This window comes from Aegilops tauschii, chromosome 7, assembly GCF_002575655.3.
Source record: "Aegilops tauschii subsp. strangulata cultivar AL8/78 chromosome 7, Aet v6.0, whole genome shotgun sequence".
NCBI classification, from domain to species: domain Eukaryota; kingdom Viridiplantae; phylum Streptophyta; class Magnoliopsida; order Poales; family Poaceae; genus Aegilops; species Aegilops tauschii.
In genome coordinates this window covers 183,526,954-183,539,892 of record NC_053041.3, presented here as the reverse complement: position 1 = coordinate 183,539,892, position 12,939 = coordinate 183,526,954, and the positions used below count along the sequence as shown (strand labels likewise).

General features: G+C 47.9%; 1 long non-coding RNA gene across 1 annotated transcript; it reads right to left on the bottom strand.

Moving 5' to 3' along the window:
• Positions 1–4,886: 4,886 nt before the first annotated feature.
• LOC141027540 (uncharacterized) lies at positions 4,887–11,866 on the bottom strand. Its single transcript, XR_012189220.1, has 2 exons — positions 11,585–11,866; positions 4,887–5,192 (listed from the first exon to the last, which is right to left on the bottom strand). It is a non-coding gene; the product is annotated as an uncharacterized lncRNA (long non-coding RNA).
• Positions 11,867–12,939: the final 1,073 nt, after the last annotated feature.

Here is a 12,939-nt window from a genome sequence, read left to right as displayed (position 1 = left end):
ATATTTGTTCCTACTATATGCATCGCAATTTAACTACCGTCCTACTAATATGATCCGATGATATGTGCAACCGAAGAAACTATGAAGCAAATGTGAAAGGGTCACAAATTATACTGAGACTTGGTTGGGAATCCCGTCAAACACGAAGTGGGCATGATCGGAGCTGGCATTGCTCGAGAACGCCCACTGTAGTAGCTCTGACGAGTCGGCCATCATGTCCACCTCGGGGACGGCTTGTGAAAAGCTCAAATCTGGGATGCCCGTCCACTTGGAGGGCATGATGGGGTCGGGCAACAATGACAAGTTGATTGTCTCCATGGCCATGACCGACAGATTTGGCGGCGTCGCGTCCATGTCCTCAGCAGCGGCCAATAAGGCCGTGTCCGCAGCTGCCATCGCTGCCGCTATCTTCTCCGCCGCCTCATGCTCGCACTGCCTCTGGCGGCGCTCCTTCCGGGCAAGGTTCTCCGCCTTGCAAGGATCCAAAGCCAAGCAGGGGACCTCGACTGATTCCGCCGAGGCATCATCCGTGGTCGTGGAGGCGGGCACGATCGTCGGTGACAACATCGGCGAGAGGACGGCTAGTAAGGATAGGGTGGGCGGCTGCAGGAGAAATGGAGGAGGGAGGAGGGAGGCTCGAGGAGTTCGATCAATGCGGAGAACTAGTCAATTTGGTTATGATTTGGGATGGGTTCGCCTTGACAGAGCCAACACGGCGGGTGTGTCTGGGCGCTTCCGAGCCTCCCCATATCTGGCCTAAATATGGGGTGTGCCGGTCAGTCCCGGTGTTTGGGACGAAAATGGGGTGTCCGGTCGCGTGGCATTTCTTCGTTCGGTCACTGACCCGGCAGCCCGTTCAGGCGTTTGGGACGGATTGGGGGTCCGGTTGTAGATGCTCTTATGCATGCTTTTTCTAGGGTAATATACATAGAGTACATTGTACAGAACAACTGTTCATCCGGTACGCTCGAGAGAGAAAAAGGTTTCCATCGAGCCTGTACATTAGAAGGACCATCGCTCTGTAGGTGATTGCATGATTCTAAAGTGGTTACCGAGACAAAAGCCTTGTACACTACTCCACCTTCGGGACACCCTGCCGATCAGTAGCGCTCTTTTTTCCTGATTGGTACTAACACTTGTCTTCTTTCTCTCGAGAGTACAGTCTACACCGGCCTGATACGGGACAAGTATAGATACACAACAAACGAGAAAGAAAAAGAGCAACCGGACGGTCGTACCGGGCCACCAGTTGGAGGCTGGCGCAACACTCGCCGGCCGAACAGCCATTGAGACGTCGTGCCGTGCCAAGACAGTTTTTGTCAAAAAAGGGTTCATTTGGTTCACATGACTCTAAAACCGCAAAACATAGGATAAAAACACAAGAAAGAACTAGTAAACTTGCACGTGTAACGCACGTCTCTACAGTGGCATGTCAGGCGACAACTCAAGAAACAATACCGGTTGAGTGTGCAAGGTCAGGAGATGTCGGGGCGGCGGCCGTAAGAGCTTTGTAACTTCAACAACATGGACCTCGTGTAGGCATGTGGAATGCTTGTCTCTTCATCGCCACGGGAGAGTGCCTCATGATTTCTTTCTGGCAGTGATGGAAGAGCGACTTATTCAACAGAGCGAGCCCCCCAGCTAGTGTGTGTTGGTTGCGAGTACCCCATCTAGTGTGTGTTTGGTTGGCATATGTTGTGGCACTTGGCACACTGTCGAGAGTGGGCGCAGCCCCGTGTGTTTAGGGTGTTCTATAGTGGGCTTGGCCCTTTTGCTTTGTTTTTCTTGGTTTTCCATGATTCTGGGCAACCTTCTGCATAACCAATGAAACAACAAAGCTTTTTCTTCATGTTTGAATTATTTTTACTCGTAGTCATTTACTCAAGTTTCAAATATATGTAATGTATTTTTTTACCAGTAAAGAAGGCATGCTAAACACAAAGGTTAACACTCATGTTTGCTTTGAAAATCCACACAAGGTAGAATCGAACTAAGAATCCACACAACATAGAATCGAATTTAAGAAACAAGACCATAGAGAAACAGCCCTAGAAAGTACAACTTCCTATACTTACAAATCCAGGACGTTCTTCTGCCAATTTTTCAGTGAATCATGTTCATAACTTTAATCCCTCTTAGAAAAAAAGAAAGAGACGAGAGGTTATTCATTGGCAAACCTTTCGATATATAAAGGAATCATCTAATGAACTGATGGTTATACATTGTTTTGAGAGCACATAATGAACTGTGGAATCATCTACTGAACCGAGAATGATGGTTATACATCATACCAAATTCTAGATGAGACCAACAATAACACCAGAGGAAAAATCCTATAATCTGGCTTCAAATAACACCATCTGCTGAATTTAGTTACATTTTTACTAACCCAAACAGTACAAGTGAAGTTAGAAGGCAAAACGTTATTTCTGAATTTAAACATTTTTACATGTTAAACTTTAGGATATGGATATAAAGAGAGAAAACATAGATCATCAGATGGAGTAGTGGAGCAGAGCACCCGCATCAACGGTCAATTTATGGTAGGCAAGTGAATGATGCGGTGCCGCGTCTGCTGTTCACTTCACTGGTGTCAAAGGGAAGCGACAACCAAACGAAGGAGATGCCCCTGATGGCCGTGCATCCCCTGGGAGTCCCCTGTTCGATGCTCGTTGTGTCAAACAGTCGAGGAATAGGGCGCTCCCAGTAATCTTGCACGCGAACAGGGTGCGAAACAGTCGAGAAATCACATAGGGTAACTTGTTAGTATATCAACAAAGAAACTAATGATGCTACACCTACTCTGTCCTATTGAAGAAAACGTGCAAGCTTACACCAGTGCAAATGTTATTCACATATTACTCTGTGATTCACATTAAAAATATAGAGACAAGGCCGTAAACTTGCATGATATAGATCTCCAATAGGAAATTTGGCTCCGTACCACAAACTCAGACGATTTAAAGATGGGACAATACCTTCTTATGCAAACCTTGTGGAGAACTTTGTATATTTAATGCTTTCTTGGATGAATATGCTTAATCATTGTTTGCGGGATGCATTCTTCTGCTTTTATTCTCAAACTGATCAGGTGAAAGTTGTCAGACAAAATATTCTAAATCTCCTGCTGCTTCTTTAGCAACTATAACCTTCAAGGTGGACGATCAATGATTCCGATCAGTGAAATGCAGTAAGTTCAACAGAATTGACAAAAACAAACAACATAAATGAAGTAAAATAGCTAGAGTCACACACAGAAAAATCAGAGATGAACCTTTAGGTAAAATCCCAACAGTTGAGGGGAAAAGCCCCACAAAACATTGGAAGTTGCAAAATTAGCAGAGCATATACAACCATGCTTTATATTGTCTGAGAACAGAACATCTAGACATCTTTTAAGAAATGCCACTATCAGATTGTAAACAGAGTACCTTGCTAGTTGCAAAGCCTCCTTTGGTACCATCTTTGTACTATTATTTAGTAAAGCTCCCTAATTTAAATTATCCTAACAGAAGACCTCATCATTACATGAATGGACTCCAAAGTTAGATGCATATATCTAAAAGCAGACATTGGAATTCCCAAGTGGCCTTTGTTAACCTTCGGAAACTATTTGTGTCAATGGCACTAATCGTCAAGAAATGACATGAAAAGAAACTGTAGGTTCATCCCCAATAATTAATAATCTCGAATGCAATGTACAATGCGTGGCTCGAACAAGGCCAAGAAATAATTATTATGAGCTCATTAAAAGTGGACATGAATTGGTAAATATAGAATTATGTCAACTCTACTATAAACATGGTCAAATGAAAGTTAAACCACATGAAAGTGAACAATTAGAATATTATTATTCTCTCCTATTTAAAAAGAACGTAAGGTTCTATCGTCTAACTTCTCTTTCGTCCAACTTTACATACGTTCTCTCTTTCCTTTCTTCGCTTTAATCATTTTTCTTTATATCTCTGGTTTTTCATCGGTTTACCTTTAAAAACGCCTTAACTGCCTTGCCTTCTATTTATTTACCAAATAAAATTATGTTTTTTTATAAGCCAATAAGTGCTTACAAAATAAGTTTTTATCAAATTAAAATCTTAAAATATATCTACGTAGGTAAATTAGGGGCAGAATCTGTTAAACATTTATTTACACAATCACTATAATATGGACATGTAAATGGCATGCTAATGAACTAAAATATGTATACCCGTTGCAATGCACGGGCAATTATCTAGTGCCATTCAAAAATCTTATTCTCATTCTTTATGCATAGAAATTTAAAGAATAGGTCCAAGTGAATGTCAAAATTTATGTGTTTTCATTTGAAATTGAGATGAAACAAAAAACTTCTTCATTTTCCTCTACCCGATTCTTCTGAACCAAAGACATAACAGTGGCACCATAGAAAAATTTCTTATTCCTTCATTTCCCCCTTTGAAATAGAGGAGCACTCAGGTTTTTACCACATCTTGCCCGCACAAATTGTCAAGATAGTCAGCCAAGACATAAATAGAATCGTAAGGTTATTATCACGTATACACAATGTTGTTTTAACCATTAAGACGTCGCTTCTAGGTACCCACTATGTATGAAATGGAAACACATTTTTAGAGGCATTAAAAACAAGTATTTTAGGAGCAGTACAATTTCACGGTTTGCTCACCACTGCCGTTGGAAGTGGACGCCTAAGCAAACCGGTCCCCGCTACATGGGCTTAACATTGTAAGGGCAGCTATTCCCATAGTTCAACTTTTTTGAGTATTATGATTAATTGGCTATGTTAGATGTTCTATTGTGACGCCCCCGATTCAATCGTACACTAATCATACACGCAAACGTGTACGATCAAGATCAGGGACTCACGGGAAGATATCACAACACAACTCTAAAAAATAAATAAGTCATACAAGCATCATAATACAAGTCAGGGGCCTCGAGGGCTCGAATACAAGTGCTCGATCATAGACGAGTCAGCGGAAGCAACCATATCTGAGTACAGACATAAGTAAACAAGTTTGCCTTAAGAAGGCTAGCACAAACTGGGGTACAGATCGAAAGAGGCGCATGCCTCCTGCCTGGGATCCTCCTAAACTACTCCTGGTCGTCGTCAGCGGCCTGCACGTAGTAGTAGGCACCTCCGGTGTAGTAGGAGTCGTCGTCGACGGTGGCGTCTAGCTCCTGGGCTCTAGCATCTGGTTGCGACAACCAGGTAGAATGGAAAGGGGGAAAGAGGGAGAAAAGCAACCGTGAATACTCATCCAAAGTACTCGCAAGTAAGGAGCTACAGTACATATGCATGGGTATATGTGTAAAGGGCCATATCAGTGGACTGAACTGCAGAATGCCAGAATAAGAGGGGGATAGCTAATCCTGTCGAAGACTACGCTTCAGGCCACCTCCATCTTGCAGCATGTAGAAAAGAGTAGATGGTAAGTTCACCAAGTAGCATCGCATAGCATAAACCTACCCGGCGATCCTCTCGTCGTCGCCCTGTGTGAGAGCGATCACCGGGTTATATCTGGCACTTGGAAGGGTGTGTTTTATTAAGTATCCGATTCTAGTTGTCATAAGGTCAAGGTACAACTCCAAGTCGTCCTGTTACCGAAGATCACGGCTATTCGAATAGATAAACTTCCCTGCAGGGGTGCACCACATAACCCAACACGCTCGATCCCATTTGGCCGGACACACTTTTCTGGGTCATGCCCGGCCGCGGAAGATCAACACGTCGCAGCCCTACCTAGGCACAACAGAGAGGTCAGCACGCCGGTCTAAATCCTATGGCGCAGGGGTCTGGGCCTATGACGCCCGGATATTTAAGCTACAGTAATTCCCTGTTAATCATGCCATGTCATCGGGGTTACTGTTGTTAATCTCACGTTAGTTCGAAACCGATTCTAATTCAAATCCAAAATCAAGCAAACAATAAAAGTTTTCAAATATTAAAATTAAAATGTTCGGAGTGAACCAAATATTGCATAGATAATTATGGTGGAGAAACCACACCTTTAAAAAATGTTTAAATAATATGAGATGAATAAAACAGTAGCAAAAACAATTATTTAAATACCTTTTGTAATTAATAAAATGTCAAACTAATTTATTGAGGACTGGACTTTTTGAGTATGGACTAAGTTGAAATACTAATTTATAAACAAACTATATATTTTACTAAAACTAAAATAATAGGATACAAAACTATAACAGAAAAGGAAAATAAATAAAAAGAAAAATGAAAAGGTCTAAACAAAAACAAAATAAACCCCCCACTGGACTTCGGCCCACCGGGCCGCCTTGCCGGCCCAACCGGCCGTGCCCCCCCCCACTCCCTTATCCTATCCCCACTCCCCCCCACGATTCCTCCCCTTCCCTCTGCCCCCGCCCCCGATTCAGATCGGGGCGCGTCCCCGGCGCCACCGCGCCGTCGTCCCGAACCCTGCCGTCGTCGTTCGCCGGACTGCCTCGTCCCCGTCGCCCCGACCTCATCTCCTCCACGACCGGTGACCTCGCGCCGTCGCCGTTCGCCATCACTGCCGCCCGAAGGCCCGCCGTCGCCGGAGCACCACCACCACCCGGACCTCGTCGCCTCCTCCCCTGCGTCATCGTCGTCCCCGACATCCTCCCCGCACCCCACTGCCCCGAGCCCTACAACCACGGTGAGGCCCTCGGCCTCCTCTTTCCCTCGCCCGCATGCCCGACGGCGAGCTCCTCGCGCCGCGTCCCGCGGACGCCAACCCTGACCGCGCCCGATGCGCGCACGCCTCGTTCCCCCCTTGCGCCAGTGGCTCACTCGCTCCACCGCTGCGCTCGGCGCCGTGCAGCCCCGATGGCCGCGCCCGCAGCCACGCGCCGTGTGCCGTCGTCGCGCCCCGCGCCTCGCCTCCGGCCGCCCTGCTGCATGTCGGTAGCCGCGGCCCTCCCGATGCTCCGCCCGGTCGCAGCCGCCGGAGCTCAACGCCGGCGCGCTGGCGCCCGCGCCCGCCAGCCGCCCCTTGTTGCCCAGTCGGGTGCGCCCTCGCGGGCTAGCGCCCATTCGGGCTGTGCCCGTTAGCGCCCGTGCCCGCTATGGCCTCTGGGCCACTGCCAAACGGGGCCCACTGCCCAGAACGTTAAAAAAAAGAAACGAAAATGAAAAAATTAGTACAATTAATAATTAATTAATCAATTAATTAGTGAATTAACTAAGTTGATTAACTGTTTAACCAAACTAATTAAGATTAGTTAACCTAATCAATTAGTTAAACTAATTAACCCGGTTTAGCTAACTCGAGTCTATGACCAGTAGGACCCATGTGTCAGTTTGACCAGTCAACGGTTAGAGTTGACTGCTGATGTCATGCTGACATCATAAATGCAATTTCAAATTAAAATAATCTGTTAATTCTAGAAAATGATTTAAAACTTTAAAAATTAATATAAAATAATCCATAACTCGGATGGAAAAACTTTGTACATGAAAGTTGCTCAGAACGACGAGACGAATCCGGATACGCAGCCCATTCGTCCACCACATATCCCTAGCATAGCAAACGTGCAACAATCCCCCTCCGGTTCATCTGTCCGAAAACGCGAAACACCGGGAATACTTTCCCGGATGTTTCCCCCCTTCGTCGGTATCACCTCCTACCGCGTTAGGGCACACCTAGCACCGCGCATTGTCTTGTCATGCACCGTCATGCTTATGTTTGCATTATATTTATTGTTTCTTCCCCCTCTTCTTCTCCGGTAGACCTCGAGACCGGCGCTGATGCCACCGAGTACGACTACGTCACCGACGACCCTTCTCCCTGTACAACAGAGCTTCCAGGCAAGCCCCCCCTTGATCACCAGATATCGCCTATTCTTCTCTATACAGCTTGCATTAGAGTAGTGTAGCATGTTACTGCTTTCGGTTAATCCTATTCTGCTGCATAGCCTGTCATTGTTGCTACAGTTGTTACCCTTACCTGCTATCCTACTGCTTAGAATAGGATGCTAGTGTTCCATCAGTGGCCCTACTCTCTTGTCCGTCTGCCATGCTATACTACTGGGCCGTGATCACTAGGGAGGTGATCACGGGTATATACTATATACTTTATATACATGACACATGTGGTGACTAAAGTCGGGTCAGCTCGTTGAGTACCCGCAAGTGATTCTGATGAGGGGGCTGAAAGGACAGATGGCTCCATCCCGGTAGAGGTGGGCCTGGGTTCCTGACGGCCCCCGACTGTTACTTTGTGGCGGAGCGACAAGGCAGGTTGAGACCACCTAGGAGAGAGGTGGGCCTGGCCCTGGTCGGCGTTCGCGGATACTTAACACGCTTAACGAGATCTTGGTATGTGATCTGAGTCTGGCCATTTGGTCTATAAGCACTAACCAACTACGCGGGAACAGTTATGGGCACTCGGCGTCGTGGTATCAGCCGAAGCTCTTTTTGACGTCAGCGACGGAGCGGCGCGCGCCGGATTGGACTGGAACGCCTGCTAGGCTAGGTCTGCTTCTGGCCGCCCTCGCAACGTGCAGGTGTGAATTGGGCGATGGGCCCAGACCCCTGCGCGCATAGGATTTAGACCGGCGTGCTGACCTCTCTGTTGAGCCTAGGTGGGGCTGCGACGTGTTGATCTTCCGAGGCCGGGCATGACCCAGGAAAGTGTGTCCGGCCAAATGGGATCAAGCGTGTTGGGTTATGTGGTGCACCCCTGCAGGGAAGTTTATCTATTCGAATAGCCGTGATCTTCGGTAACAGGACGACTTGGAGTTGTACCTTGACCTTATGACAACTAGAATTGGATACTTAATAAAACACACCCTTCCAAGTGCCAGATATAACCCGGTGATCGCTCTCTAACAGGGCGACGAGGAGGGGACCGCCGGGTAGGATTATGCTATGCGATGCTACTTGGTGAACTTACCATCTACTCTCTTCTACATGCTGCAAGATGGAGGTGGCCAGAAGCGTAGTCTTCGACAGGATTAGCTATCCCCCTCTTATTCTGGCATTCTGCAGTTCAGTCCACCGATATGGCCCTTACACATACACCCATGCATATGTAGTGTAGCTCCTTGCTTGCGAGTACTTTGGATGAGTACTCACGGTTGCTTTCTCCCCCTTTCCCCCCTTTCCTTTCTCTCTGGTTGTCGCAACCAGATGCTGGAGCCCAGGAGCCAGACGCCACCGTCGACGACGACTCCTACTACACCGGAGGTGCCTACTACTACGTGCAGCCCGCGGACGACGACCAGGAGTAGTTAGGAGGATCCCAGGCAGGAGGCCTGCGCCTCTTTCGATCTGTATCCCAGTTTGTGCTAGCCATCTTATGGCAACTTGCTTAACTTATGTCTGTACTCAGATATTGTTGCTTCCGCTGACTCGTTTATGTTCGAGTACTTGTATTCGAGCCCTCAAGGCCCCTGGCTTGTAATATGATGCTTGTATGACTTATTTTTACTTTTAGAGTTGTGTTGTGATATCTTCCCGTGAGTCCCTGATCTTGATCGTACACATTTGCGTGCATGATTAGTGTACGATTGAATCGGGGGCATCACAGGGCCCATCGCCCATTGCACACCTGCATGTTGCGTGGGCGGCCGGAAGCAGACCTAGCAACCTCCATTACAAAGGAAGTCATGTTACGCGGTCCAATCGGGCGCGCGCCGCTCAGTCGCTGACGTCACGAAGGCTTCGGCTGATACCACGACGTTGAGTGCCCATATCTTTCCCACGTAGTTGGTTAGTGCGTATAGACCAAATGGCCAGACTCAGATCAAATACCAAGAACTTGTTAAGCGTGTTATTTTGAAGTAACCGCGGACGCCGACCAGGGCCAGGCCCACCTCTCACCTAGGTAGTCTCAACCTGCCCTGTCGCTCCGCCACAAAGATCCACCCAGAGGGCCGTCGGGACAAAGGTCCTTTCAGCCCCCAATCCGTGAATCACTCGCGGGTACTCCTCGGGCCGACCCGACTTTAGTCACCACATGTATCATGTATAAAGTATATAAGTATATACCTGTGATCACCGCCCAAGTGATCACGGCCCGATAGTATAGCACAGCAGACGGATAAGAATGTAGGGCCACTGATGGAATACTAGCATCCTATACTAAGCATGTAGGATTGCAGGTAAAGGTAACAACAGTAGTAGCAAGGACAGGCTATGCATCAGGATAGGATTAACGGAAAGCAGTAACATGCTACACTACTATAATGCAAGCAGTATAGAGAAGAATAGGCGATATCTGGTGATCAAGGGGGGGGGGCTTGCCTGGAAGCTCTGGCAAAAAGGACGTGTCGTCAACACCGTAGTCGAACTGGGGGTCGCCGACAGTCTCGGGGTCTACCAGAAAGAACTAACGGAGGGGGAACACAATAAATAATAGAGCAATCAAAGTATAACATGGCAATGCGCGGTGCTAGAGGTGACCTAACGCGGTAGTAAGTGATACTGGTGAAGGGGGGAAACATCCGGGAAAATATCCCCGGTGTTTCGCGTTTTCGGACAGATGAATCGGAGGGGAAAAGTTGCGTGTTCGCGATGCTAGGGATGCGTGGCGGACGAACGGGCTGCGTAACCGGATGCGTCTCGTCGTTCTGAGCAACTTTCATGTACAAAGTATTTTCATCCGAGTTACGGATTATTTTATATGAATTATTAAAGTTTTAACAATATTCTAGAATTATTTAATTCGAAAATTTAAATAGAAAATCTTTTGTCACATGGGGCTCTGCTAGATGGTGTGTATGACAGTGGGGCCATAGGTTGGGTTGACCCAGTCAAATATTGACAAGTCAACATATGAACAGTGTAGGGGCCACATGCCATTGACTTAGACTTTTCTTAAAATTTGTTTTTCTTTAAACTAACGGGGGGTCCACATGTCATCTACTATTGGACTAATCAACTAGTACTACTAACTAGACTAACTAACTAAATTAGTCCCTAAACTAGTACTCCTATTTGAGCCGACCACACACACAGAACACACACTCACGCACACACACGAACACCTCACGGCCACACACACATCGCCATGGCCAGCTGCAACAGTAGCAGCCGGCGGCAGCAGCAGTAGCTGTGGGCGCGAGGCAAGCAGCAACGCAGTAGGCCGCAGCAAGCAGGAGCGCACGCAGTGGCAAGCACAGCAGCTCAGCTGCAAGTAGTAGAACTAGGCAGCGACAGCAGCTTGTAGCAGTAGCAGCTAAAACAGAGCAGCATCAGCGGCGCCCGGAAGCAGCAGTGCGGCAGTGGCTGCAAGGGGCGGTGGAGGCGCGAGCGAAGCGGGAGGCGATGGCGCGGGATGCGGCGGCGCGCGACCGAACAGGGGCGGCCTCAACCCGGAGCGGCGATGCAGGGGCACGACGGGCGCCAGCGGGGGCGAGGCTAGGCGCGCGGGCCGCGGGCAGGGGAGGGCGAGCGCACGCTCGGACAGCACGGTTGGTCATCTACGTGTGGTCAGAGGCTGATGCTGGAGCAGCACACGCGTGCGGGCGCGACCATGGGCACGGACGGGCCAAACTCCAGCCATGGCGACTGGTCCTTGTGGGGCGATGCCTACGGCGACAGATCGAGGGGGGAAGTAGGGGAATCGGGAGATGAGCTCACCGTGAAGCTCTTGGACGTGGTTAGGAGGCGCGGGGACGCCCGGGCGCGACGAATCTGACGACGAATGGCGGCGGCCGTGGCGGGGAAGCCGACCCGATGGCGAGGAGACAAGGCATCCCGACTTGTTTCACTTGTCGAGGACGAAGGAGACGATGGTGGTGAAGCTCCTAGTCATCCTCCTGGGTGCCGGGGAGGACTGTAGCCACGGAATCGACGAGGTCCCGACGAGGAAGCTTCGGTTCTACGCGAGGGAGTAAGAAAAACGCGAGAGGGGGGAAGTGAGCGAGGGCCAGGGTTTGTCCGCGGCGCGGGGGGGTCTTGTAGGTGCCGGGGGGCGCGGGATGGCCGCCACGCATGGCCACGGCCGGCGGATGGCCGCCACGCCCCCCCCTACCGCACTGTAGCGAGAGGAAGGGGATGAGGGGGAGGCTGGGCCGGTTTTGTTAGATGGGCCAAGTGGCCCAGTAGATTAGGTCTTTTCTTTTTCAATCAATTGTTTTTGTATTTGTTTTTCTGTTCTCTTATCTAGGTACTGTTTGTATTTTCTTTTTGCATCAAATTACTTTTGTAAAATGTGAAACCTTGCCATATAGTCACTAAGCATTATTTTGCACTGCCACAAAAAGTTTGGGCCCAAAAATAATTTATTAAGTTTGAGTTTATTCTTAACTGGGATAAAAAGGTGATGTTGGTCCACTGTTTAATATCCAGCGACATTTTTATATTCTAAAAGATGTTAATTCTCACACGACAATTAGTTAGTGAGTATTTGGAACACATCGAACATTTTAGTTTAATATTTTGAAAACTTTTGTTATTTGCCAAATTTTGAATTTGAATTGTTGGACCGGTTTTGATCTAACGAGAGATTAACAACAGTAATCAAGGTGACGTGGCATCATTAGCAGAGGGTCACTGTAGCTTATTTATCCGGGCGTCACAATTCTCCTCCACTACAAGAAATCTCGTCCCGAGATTTAAGAGGGGAAGTGCCGGGGAAGGGATTTGGTTATGAAATTCTAACGAGCGTTCTCGATCTTGGTTGCTCTTCTCGAAGCGGTTGATCCATTACGTTGATGTCTTCATTTCCTTACTTCAGGTCATCATGGTGAAGTCTGCATCCTTTCTTCGGCAACTCCATCATACTTACGAAAGGATAAGGGGGTATTACGGAAGAACGGACCGCTACAATGTTTGCTTATCTAGTAGATAACATCAGGGAAGGTGGCAGAAAGTAACTCTCGAATCTAATATTAAGAAAATATCGAGAGCAAAGTAAGAAGGTGCAAAATAGAAGTTTCAAGCGCATATGCAATCGTTCATTGCCTGGAACGAAGCGTGAAAGGGGTTTCAGA